The following is a 10,968-nucleotide window of genomic DNA, read 5'->3' on the forward strand; positions in this document are numbered from 1 at the left end:
AAGATATAAAAATCTAGAACCAGAACTCCTGGCCATTTCCATGTTGCATTTCCATAGTAATTGGGTATGAAAGATGGAACTTTTTCAGCATGCCCTTAGTTATATTATTATTAATAAAGAGGGTATATAATGAGGACTGTATTCCCCAATATATCACAGTTGATGTTTCAGTCTTTTATAAGATATTACATAGATGGGTGTAGGATGATAGAACTACAACACCCAGCATGTCCCTGGTCAACAGCACAATGACTCTCCTGTTTTTTATGATTAGTTACGTAGTTACATAGATGAGGGCTTCTGCTGAGATGACTAAACCTTCCCACAATCTCCTCTATAAACCTCAAGCTGTTCAATGTATAATTGAGGGGAGGCATTGAAATGATTCTTCATCTGTATTCACCATATTCATCACTAACCTGGCTACTTAAGTCCTGTGCAGGCCTTCAATTATCTAGGTCTTTAGGAGCTCTATCCACTTCTTCACATTTTGAGGTCTTACCTCTAAATGATTAATCTGGATGCAGCACAACTAAATATACTCCATATATTAGTCATGCAACTCTTCAGTTGTTTCGAATACTTTTACACGTAAACAGCTCTGTGATAGCTTATTTTCTGCATAACAAATTGCACTTCATAGTTATGGTATTTATTATTCCATGCATTGTACTGGAAGCAGTAAAAAAAAATCCAAATACAGTGAAAATGGTGAAAAAACGCATTTGCGCAGTTTTCTTGTGGGCCTGGATTTTACAGCTTTCACTGTGTGCCCCAAATGACATGTCTACTCTAGTCTTTGGGTTGGTACAATCACAGGGATTCCAAATTTGTTTAGGTTTTATAATGTTTTCATACATTTACAAAAATTAAAACCTCCTGTACAAAACTTTTTTTATACCTTGGTGTAAGCAGCTGTGGGTTGTGTCATTTTGTGCGACTTTTGATGACGTTTTCAATTCTACCATTTTGTAGGAGTGTACGACCTTCAATTTTATAGAATTTTTATATTTTATAAAATGGCAAAAAAATTGCCATTTTTGACTTTGGCTGCTATTTTCCGTTACGGGGTTAAACGCAGTGAAAAACCGTTATTATATTTTAATAGATCAGGAACTTTTACTGTTTATTTATATTTATATCAGTTTTCGAGTAACAGGGGTTATTTGAATTTTTAGGTTTATTTTACTATCATTTTATTATCACTTTTTACTTTCATTATTTTTCAGACCCCCTAGGATACTTTAACCCTAGCTTTAACCCAGCATGGCAGCATATGGGGATTTTCCACCTCATTCTGTAAAATGTGCAAATCTTATTACGGGCGCCCCTGCGACCCTTATCTCGGGTCAATGGCACACCTGTGTACTTTCATGCGGGCTGCTGCGCCGCATAGGTGCGATGCGATGAGTGGCGCTGGCCAGATGCCCTTCTCTATATATTCCAAGCCCCTTCTTGTCTTTCCTGCCAGATCTATGTACATTCACACTACTGTATGGAGGACGTATATACGGCCGATATACGTCCTCCCTAGATGGCAATGGGTGCACGGCGGCCCTAAGGGAGCGGTACGGTTCCGTACCTGGGAAAAAGATAGGACCTGTCCTGTCTTTACCCGTAATACGGCACCGTGCGCCATGTATGCCTATGGAGAGGGGCATCACCTCCTCCTCCTCTCCCCGTACACTGCCGTTGCCCACTACGGTATGGTATGGGCAGGCAACTGCAGTGTGAATGTAGCCTTAGAAAAAGCTCCCTAGTGATTCTCCTGCGTTCCTGTGTCTCCTGCTCCCCATGTGTCCCTGCTCCTGAGTTCCCGTGTCCTGTGACCCATGTGCCAGTGGTCCCAGTCCCATCAGCCTGGACCTCCTGTTGCTGACCCCGGATTGAACTTCACATTGCATCTCTGCAGCCTGCCCTGACCTTGTGCCTGGACCTGACCACGAGACTGCCTTCCGTTAAGGTACCCCTTCTTCGGCTGCTACAGCGGGCTAGTTGCACCTGAGAAACAACCTGGTGGTACCATGCTGCGGCAAGTCCAACCCGCTTTGATGCGGGCTCTGGTGGAGACCAGGTGCCACTTAGACTCCGGTCCCAGGTGCCGGCCAGTGCCACCTCCCGCAGTGGTCCAGTGGATCCACGCATCCCGAATCCTAACAATGGGTTAAAACGAGACATCCTTGGGTCTTCGGAAGACCCGAGGTAGACATGGCAACCGATCGGTGCTCCCCAATGACATCACGGACATGGGGGCCACCATCTTTTTGAGCCCGCGGCAGCTTTGACAGATTATGACAGAATTTTGGAAATACGGTATTTGGAGAGTGTTGAGGGCCATCATGTCACACAGCAAGCATAGAAATACCGGCTTACTGGCAAAGTCATAACAACCTGTGCAACCATGAACAGGCCCTCGATAGAAAGGGCCCACAGCCTGCCAGCCCGGAGATTGCGGGTTTCCGACAGGTTAAGATAATCAATTGTGTGTATGCGAGACATGCACATAATTGGCTATCAGAGCAAACGGCAGAGGGGAGAAGAGGAAGCCGGAGCATGAGTTACGTTTTCTTTTTTTATGCAACAAGGGGCTCTGTGAGTGGAGGCTGCTGCTGGACATTGTATTGACTGGAGGTTGCTGCTGGACATCTTGTTAATCAAGGGAAGCTGTTGCTGGACGTTTCATTTAGTGAAGGCTGCTTCTGAGCATTTAATTGAATGCAGGCTCAGTGCAAGTCAGTCTCTTAAGGTAGGCTGTGGCTGGACATTACATATAAGGTATATGAGTATGGTGCTGTGAGTATATGTCCCTGTAGCGTATATGTGTATTTTCAAGTGTAATGTGTGAGACGGAGGTGGTAGTGCAACTTTATGTATATGTGGGTCCCAATCCAAAGTTCACATTTGGGCTCACTGGTGTCTTGTTACGCCACTGCATATTGGGCAATAATAGTATTAGTAATGTTGGACTTTGTGTAGTAGTTGGTATTCAGTAAGGACATGGTATCATACTTCTCAACTTTTGGGCTTGAGAAAGCGGGACAAAAAGTCATGCCCACTGCAAATCCTATTGCCCCAAGTATAGTATAATATTGATAACCCTTGCCCCTGTCCTTCATATTTGTGATTATTATGCAACTACACCACTCCATACCATGTGGGCATGGTGTGGGTGTGGATTGGCACGGGAACCAATCACAAGAGGTACAGATCTTCCACTTAACCTGTTGCCAAACCCAAACTGCTATCTTTGAGGAATACATTTCAAACTTTAACCCCTTGAGGTAATTTATAGCTTAAGGCGCCTTACACTCACTGGCCACTTTATTAGATACACCATGCTAGTAACGGGTTGGACCCCCTTTTGCCTTCAGAACTGCCTCAATACTTTGTGGCATAGATTCAACAAGGTGTTGGAAGCATTCCTTAGAGATTTTGGTCCATATTGACATGATGGCATCACATAGTTGCCGCAGATTTGTCGGCTGCACATCCATGATGCGAATCTCCCGTTCCACCACATCCCAAAGATGCTCTATTGGATTGAGATCTGGTGACTGTGGAGGCCATTTGAGTACAGTGAACTCATTGTCATGTTCAAGAAAACAGTCTGAGATGATTCCAGCTTTATGACATGGCGCATTATCATGCTGAAAGTAGCCATCAGATGTTGGGTACATTGTGGTCATAAAGGGATGGACAAGGTCAGCAACGATGCTCAATTGGTACCAAGGGGCCCAAAGAGTGCCAAGAAAATATTCCCCACACGATGACACCACCACCACCAGCCTGAACCGTTGATACAAGGCAGGATGGATCCATGCTTTCATGTTGTTGACGCCAAATTCTGACCCTACCATCCGAATGTCGGAGCAGAAATCGAGACTCATCAGACCAGGCAACGTTTTTCCAATCTTCTACTGTCCAATTTCGATGAGCTTGTGCAAATTGTAGCCTCAGTTTCCTGTTCTTAGCTGAAAGGAGTGGCACCCGATGTGGTCTTCTGCTGCTGTAGCCCATCTGCCTCAAAGTTCGACGTACTGTGCGTTCAGAGATGCTCTTCTGCCTAGCTTGGTTGTAACGGGTGGCGATTTGAGTCCAGTCTGCCCATTCTCCTCTGACCTCTGGCATCAACAAGGCATTTCCGCCCACAGAACTGCCGCTCACTGGATGTTTTTTCTTTTTCGGACCATTCTCTGTAAACCCTAGAGATGGTTGTGCGTGAAAATCCCAGTAGATCAGCAGTTTCTGAAATACTCAGACCAGCCCTTCCATGCCACGTTCAAACAACAACAACCATGCCACGTTCAAAGGCACTCAAATCATATTTCTTCCCCATACTGATGCTCGGTTTGAACTGCAGGAGATTGTCTTGACCATGTCTACATGCCTAAATGCACTGAGTTGCCGCCATGTGATTGGCTGATTAGAAATTAAGTGTTAACGAGCAGTTGGACAGGTGTACCTAATAAAGTGGCCGGTGAGTGTATATGGTTATAACTTTTGAACACAGTTACTTATCAAAGCGATCATGATACTGTTTTTTCCTCACGTGTTGTACTTCATTTAAGTGGTAAATTTTTGCTGATAAGTTTTGAGTTTATTTACCAAAAAAAAAGAAAAATGATGATCTTTTTGAAAAATTTGCCATTTTCGAAATTCAAAATCATCGCGCTTTCAGGCAGATAGATTTGTCACGTAAATAAGATGCTGAATAACATTTCCCATATGTCTACGATACATTTCATAATTTTTGAATATCTTTTTCCATATTTTCAGAATTGGCTGTTTTGGAGATAAATACTATTTTGAATTAAATTTTAAATACCGTATTTAAGGGGCGTGGCCTGATGCCGGACTGAGAGGACGTGCGCCGCGGAGCTCCCGGGACCCGACACCCCATCTCCCTCCTAAGGCAGCCATCCCTCACCTGTCCCCGTTCCCCTCTGCCCAGGGGTGCCCCACACACCTGCCGCTGTCCTCCGGTGCCGTTTTGGAGGCGGCTACGGACTCCGCACCGCTCCTCCGTGCTTCCCCGCGGCCGGCCACGTGACCCGCGCGGCGGCCCGCTCCTAGCCGCCCGGTGCCGCTGTACCGATTGCCGGGGAGATCCTCCTCTCTCCTGCAGCCTGAGACGCCGCTCCCACCACCGGAGGCACCGTGACAGCGCTCCAGCCAGCCCTTCATCCTGCTGGAGGCGCCATCCTGTGGACTCCCCTGCGCTGCCTGAGGCCTAGGCGCGCAGGGTTAACCCTGACACTGCTGGACTGATCCAGGACCAGGTAGGGAAGTAATTCCCCTGCTGCTGCCCACCTCTGCCCTGGGGACCCCAAGTTATACAGCCCAGCACTGAGTCCCCCATACTCCCAGTGATCCCCTGCTCCTGGGTTCTGTTTTATATTAACCCTTGCAGTGCCGCTGCAATACTCCACGTGGGTTTGGACTGTATCTCTGCTAACTACTGGACGCTAGGCTTCCTGATTGTTTATCACTGGCCCCCCCTGCCCAGATGCCATGGGTAACCGGAGGAGAACGGCTAAAATGCTCAAAGCAGCGTCTGCGCCTCCATCGGATGATGAATCCGTCCATGAAGATCCTCCATTCCAGTCCCTGGAACCCCTGGATGCGCAGGAATGCTCCACATCCCAAGCTGTTCTGGAACAGATACAGTCAAACGCTGCCAAAAAGTTAGGGAGATTCTCCCGCACACAGCCCTGCTCTCCTCAGGGGTCCCCAAACTCCTCTCCCTCCCTCTTTGAAGGCTCCCAGAGCCCGCCACAGCTTGTAAGCTATGAAGAGGGTGTTGATCCGTCTGACGCGGCCACGGAGTTGGATCGGAAATTTGCAGAGGTGCTGGCGGCCATTAACGGATGCCAATCCAAATTGGTCACCAAGGTGGATGAGCTGCGACAGGACTTTGTTCTATTACGACATGATGTCCACAAAGCCAAAGAGCGAATTACTGAAACTGAACGCAGAATATCTGATGTGGAGGACGTCCAGAGGCCTATGCCGACACAGATCAGAGAGCTTCAGCGCCAAATGTCTGCATCCATCGACAGAGCTGATGACCTTGAAAACCGCCTGCGACGGAACAACGTCAGAGTGGTCGGCCTCCCCGAAAAAGTGGAAGGGTCTGACCCTGTATCCTTTTTTGAAAATTGGCTCAAAAATATGCTTCCTGCAGATACCTTCTCCCCGTTCTTCACAGTGGAAAGGGCCCATCGTGTGCCATCCCGCCCTGGCCCTCCAGGGGGCAATCCAAGACCCTTCCTGGCCCGGCTGCTGCACTTTAGGGACAGGGACTCTATCCTCAGGGCTGTCCGTACCAAGGGAGAAATTCTCTATGCCAACAGCAGAGTGTCCTTCTACCCTGATTTCTCTGCATCCGTCAGGAAACAGCGAGCACAATTCACCGAGGTCCGTGCCCGTCTCCGTGACAAGGGGTATAAATACTCCATGATGTATCCTTCCAAGCTCCGAATTGTGGACGGCCAGAAGACTCGTTTCTTCACCTGCCCAACCGAAGCACTTCACTGGGCTGACGCAGCTCCACGGGCTCCAGCTGGAAGGCCCGCACCTCCTGAGTGACTGGACTCACATATCCTTTTTTCTGATATGCAATGACAGTGCTGGATTTGGTCCTGAATAGTTATCTAGGGGTCCCAAATCACTGTTACAGTTTTCTAACATTTGTTTACACAATATGTGCCTCACAAATGTACCCTGTGATTGATTTGTGTTCTCTGTTTGGTCATATCGACCAGTGCGCCACATATGGCACTTCATTCTCTCCCTTCCCCCCCCCCCCTCTCCCTATTCCCCCCCCTCTCCCTATTCCCCCCCCCCCTCTCCCTATTCCCCCCCCCTCTCCCTATTCCCACCCCTCCCTATTCCCCCCCCTCCCTATTCCCACCCCTCCCTATTCCCCCCCCTCCCTATTCCCCCCCCTCCTCTCCCCTCCCCCCTCCTCTCCCCTCCCCCCCTCCCTGTTACCATTACCTCCCTGCGCCTCCCTCCTTCCCCCCCCCCATCCCCTATCTCCTCTTTGGTTCTCTCTAAATATGGCTGCCTAATAACCTCCTGATCACATATACATTAAGGGTTGAAGGTCCCGGGACAAATGGCGGAGGTTTGTCTTGAGTTAGGGACCACTGTTCTACTATTTGACTGTTAGTGGGTATAGGTCTACACTACTGCTGTTAGGGTGTTAGACAGGGGGTTTGTATTCTTGGGATTGTTAGTTCAGTTCTGTTATATTTGTTATGCTCACTGTTGTCTGTCTGACTATGTCTTTGTGGTATGAAAGGATGAATGCTTGGTTGCTCACGTCTCCTTCCCCACACCCCTTTCCCTTCCGCTAATATGTCTTCACTTAAGGTAATGAGTTGGAATGTGAGGGGACTTAATTCTAAATTTAAGAGGGCCCTGATGTTAGATGTTATTAAGCGTCAGGCCCCCCATATTGTATGTATCCAAGAGACACACCTTACGGGTCAGAAGGTCCTCTCTCTGAAGCGGGCCTGGGTGGCTAGAGGTTATCATTCCTCCTACTCTGTCTACGCCAGGGGAGTATCCATACTCATATCCAAAGCGCTTCCCATAGAGGTCATACAGGTAGCACCGGATCACTTTGGCCGTTTTGTGATCGTACATTGCGCCTTGTGGGGCTTTACCTTTACTATAGCGTCTATTTATGTCCCACCTCCCTTTGATCCAGCAGTATTGCACCTAATATCCAGTAAACTTGCTGCTATGCCTCCAAGCCCGTTACTCTGCATTGGTGACTTCAATGCAGTCCCTAATCCCTCCTTAGATCGCACAAGCGGCCTAGACACAGGCTCGGTCCGTCTGAACGAGTGGCTCACTTCTTTAGACCTCGCCGATGTTTGGCGTTGTAAGCACCCTCAAGAGAGAGAATATTCATTTTATTCCTCTGTTCATAAGAGCTTCTCTCGGATTGATCTGGCCTTTGTCTCCCCTGATATGTTGCCGCACGTTGATCAGGTATCCTATTGCCCGCGCAGTGCGTCGGACCACTCCGCCTTGCTCATTAGTCTCCTTTTAGGCCCCCCCAGCGACTCCCGCTTATGGCGCCTGCACCCGGCCTGGCTCCTATCCCCAGCGGTCCAGAGTACTGTTAGGGCAGCGCACAGCGAGTTCTGGGAAGTACACTCAACCCATCCTGATCCTCTTCTAGTCTGGGACTCGTACAAGTCCTCGGTGCGGGGAGCGTTCATGTCGGGGGTAGCTGGCCATAGGAAGTCTTTAAATGCGCAGGAGGAGAGGCTGACCGCTGCACTGGTGAATGCAGAAAAGGAGTATCTAGAGAAACCCAATCCGGGGAATAAAAAGACTTGGGCTCAGGCGCAGAGGAACCATCTAGCTGTAGTGAAGGAGCGCACCAGCAAGCGCCTGCTAGCCAGGGAAGCGTCCATCTTTGAATTCGGAGATAAAAATGGGAAGCTGCTTGCGTATTTATCGCGGGCTGAACGCCCCTGTGCTTCCGTTCCCTCTATCCTTAACAGTAGTGGAGCCATGATCACAGAACCCCGGGCCATAAACATGGTATTTCATGAATTCTATTCCTCTCTTTACAGCTCCAGATTGTCCGCCTCTTCCGTCGAGATTTCCAGATTCCTTGACAGTCTTCCACTTTGGAGGCTCACACAGGCACAGTCATCGGAGCTTGATGCCCCGCTCTCGGCGGAGGAGGTGGAACTGGCCATCCAATCGTTGCCCCCCGGTAAGACACCTGGACTTGATGGGCTGGGAGGTGAGTGGTATAGGGATAACTGTGAGACCCTGGTCCCCCATCTACTTAGCCTGTACTCCGATGCGCTCGACAGTGGTTCCCTCCCTGACTCCATGCGAGAGGCCCTTATTGTAGTTCTTCCTAAGCCTGGCAAGGACCCCCTGCTTCCCGACTCGTACCGCCCAATTTCCCTCCTAAACTCAGATGTTAAAATCCTAGCAAAAATTCTGGCAACAAGGCTTAATAAAGTAATATTATCCTTGGTTCACCCGGACCAGACAGGCTTTATGCCTGGGAGGGGAACTGACATAAATATACAAAGATTACACCTGAACATAGCAGAGGCAGAGAAGTCTTCAGACCCTGGGTTTATATTATCCTTAGACAATTGTAAGGCGTTTGACTCTGTGGAATGGACATATCTGTGGACCCTTTTGCCTAGAATGGGTTTTGGCCCTCGATTTACAGCATTAGTTAAACTACTGTATAACGATCCCAAGGCTAAGGTAAGGACCAATCTTAATATCTCACCTACTCTCCCTATGGCCAGGGGCACTAGACAGGGTTGCCCACTATCTCCCCTCCTCTTTGCACTTGCCATTGAGCCCCTTGCTGTGGCGATCCGTCACTCTGATAGCATTAAGGGTATTACTAGAGGTCCTATCATTGAAAAGGTATCTCTCTATGCTGATGATACACTTGTATATCTTGGGGATGTGGGCCCCTCTCTGGAATCCCTCCTGTCCCTGATAGAATGCTATGGGGGGTTCTCAGGTCTCCGGGTTAACTGGGACAAATCGGCCCTTTTTCCCTTATCTGATGTAGGGGTACACTCCCTCCCCGTCCCAGTCCAGGTGGTGTCCACCTTTAAATATCTGGGAGTCCAGGTGTCACGCAGGGTCCAGGCATATACGGAGTTAAACATTACACCCTTGATAGCTGCAACGGAATCGCGCCTAAAAGCCTAGTCCACTCTCCCCCTGTCTTTGTACGGGCGTATTAACATATTTAAAATGATCTTCCTCCCCAAATTTCTATACCTTTTCCATGCTTGTCCTATACTACTCCCTAAGAGCCTGTTTAAACGCTTGGATGGCATTCTCAGGTCCTTCTACTGGCAGAGTAGTGCCCCGCGATTCAGTTTAGCGCTGCTTCAAGCTCCCAAGTCTAGGGGTGGACTGGCTGCCCCGGATCTGTATCTTTATTACCTGGCTTCCCAGCTAGTATATGCCCAGTGGTGGATAGATATAGACATGGGTAATGCAGCTACTGCACTGGCTGGTGCCCTGGTAGGTTCCTACGAGGCCCTTACAAACTTGCTGTACAGGTATAAGTCCCCATCTGATACCCCACTTCCCCTACGTACGGTAGCGATGTGCTGGCGCAGGGCACAATCCCTAGTAGAAACGAGCAGCTCTCCCCCTCTCTCGCCTAGGACTCCATTGTGGCTCAATCCGTGGCTTTCTCACTTCCTCTCCCTCCCAGGCTGGACAATGTGGGGGGCGGCAGGGGTGAAATTTGTAGGCCAGCTCTTATCCCCGGAAGCAGAATTACTCAGCTTTAACGAGATAAGGGAGAGACATACTGTACCCAATACGGCCAGCTTCCATTACACGCAACTGCGACACGCATTCAAAGCCCAATTCGGCTCCTTCAGCCTGACAGTGAAATTCTCCAAACTAGAGACTCTGATGAGTACCCCGGACCTCCCTAAGCCGCTCACTCAGTGCTATGCTCTCCTGCAAGAGCAAAAGTCCAGACCGTTTGATAGAGCCTGTGAACGCAGGAGACAGGATATCCCTGACCTGTCGGATGATGACTGGAGGGAGGTCGAACTGTCCTACTTCACATCTGTAGTGAGCGTGAGGGACTTCCTGATCCAATCTAAATTCCTCCATCGAGTATACTTCACCCCTGCTAGATTATTCCGCATGGGAGCAATGCCCAATGACCTTTGCTTTCGCTGTCAGGCTGAAGTCGGATCCTTCCTGCATTGTATCTGGTCCTGCCCTAGGGTTCATGTCTTCTGGTCCGAAGTGCTGGAGTTCCTAAATCTACACTTTGATTTCCCACGCTTACTGTCTCCCTCTGTGTGTCTCCTCGGCATCATAAATGAAGTTGTCAATGGCCACTATGACAAAATTTTCTTTAGGTTCGTCCTATACTACGCCCGAAAAGTGGTGGTGATGACCTGGAAGGACCAGGAGCCCCCTCCA

The sequence above is a fragment of the Engystomops pustulosus genome, chromosome 6, assembly GCF_040894005.1.
Source record: "Engystomops pustulosus chromosome 6, aEngPut4.maternal, whole genome shotgun sequence".
In the NCBI taxonomy this organism is placed as follows: Eukaryota; Metazoa; Chordata; class Amphibia; order Anura; family Leptodactylidae; genus Engystomops; species Engystomops pustulosus.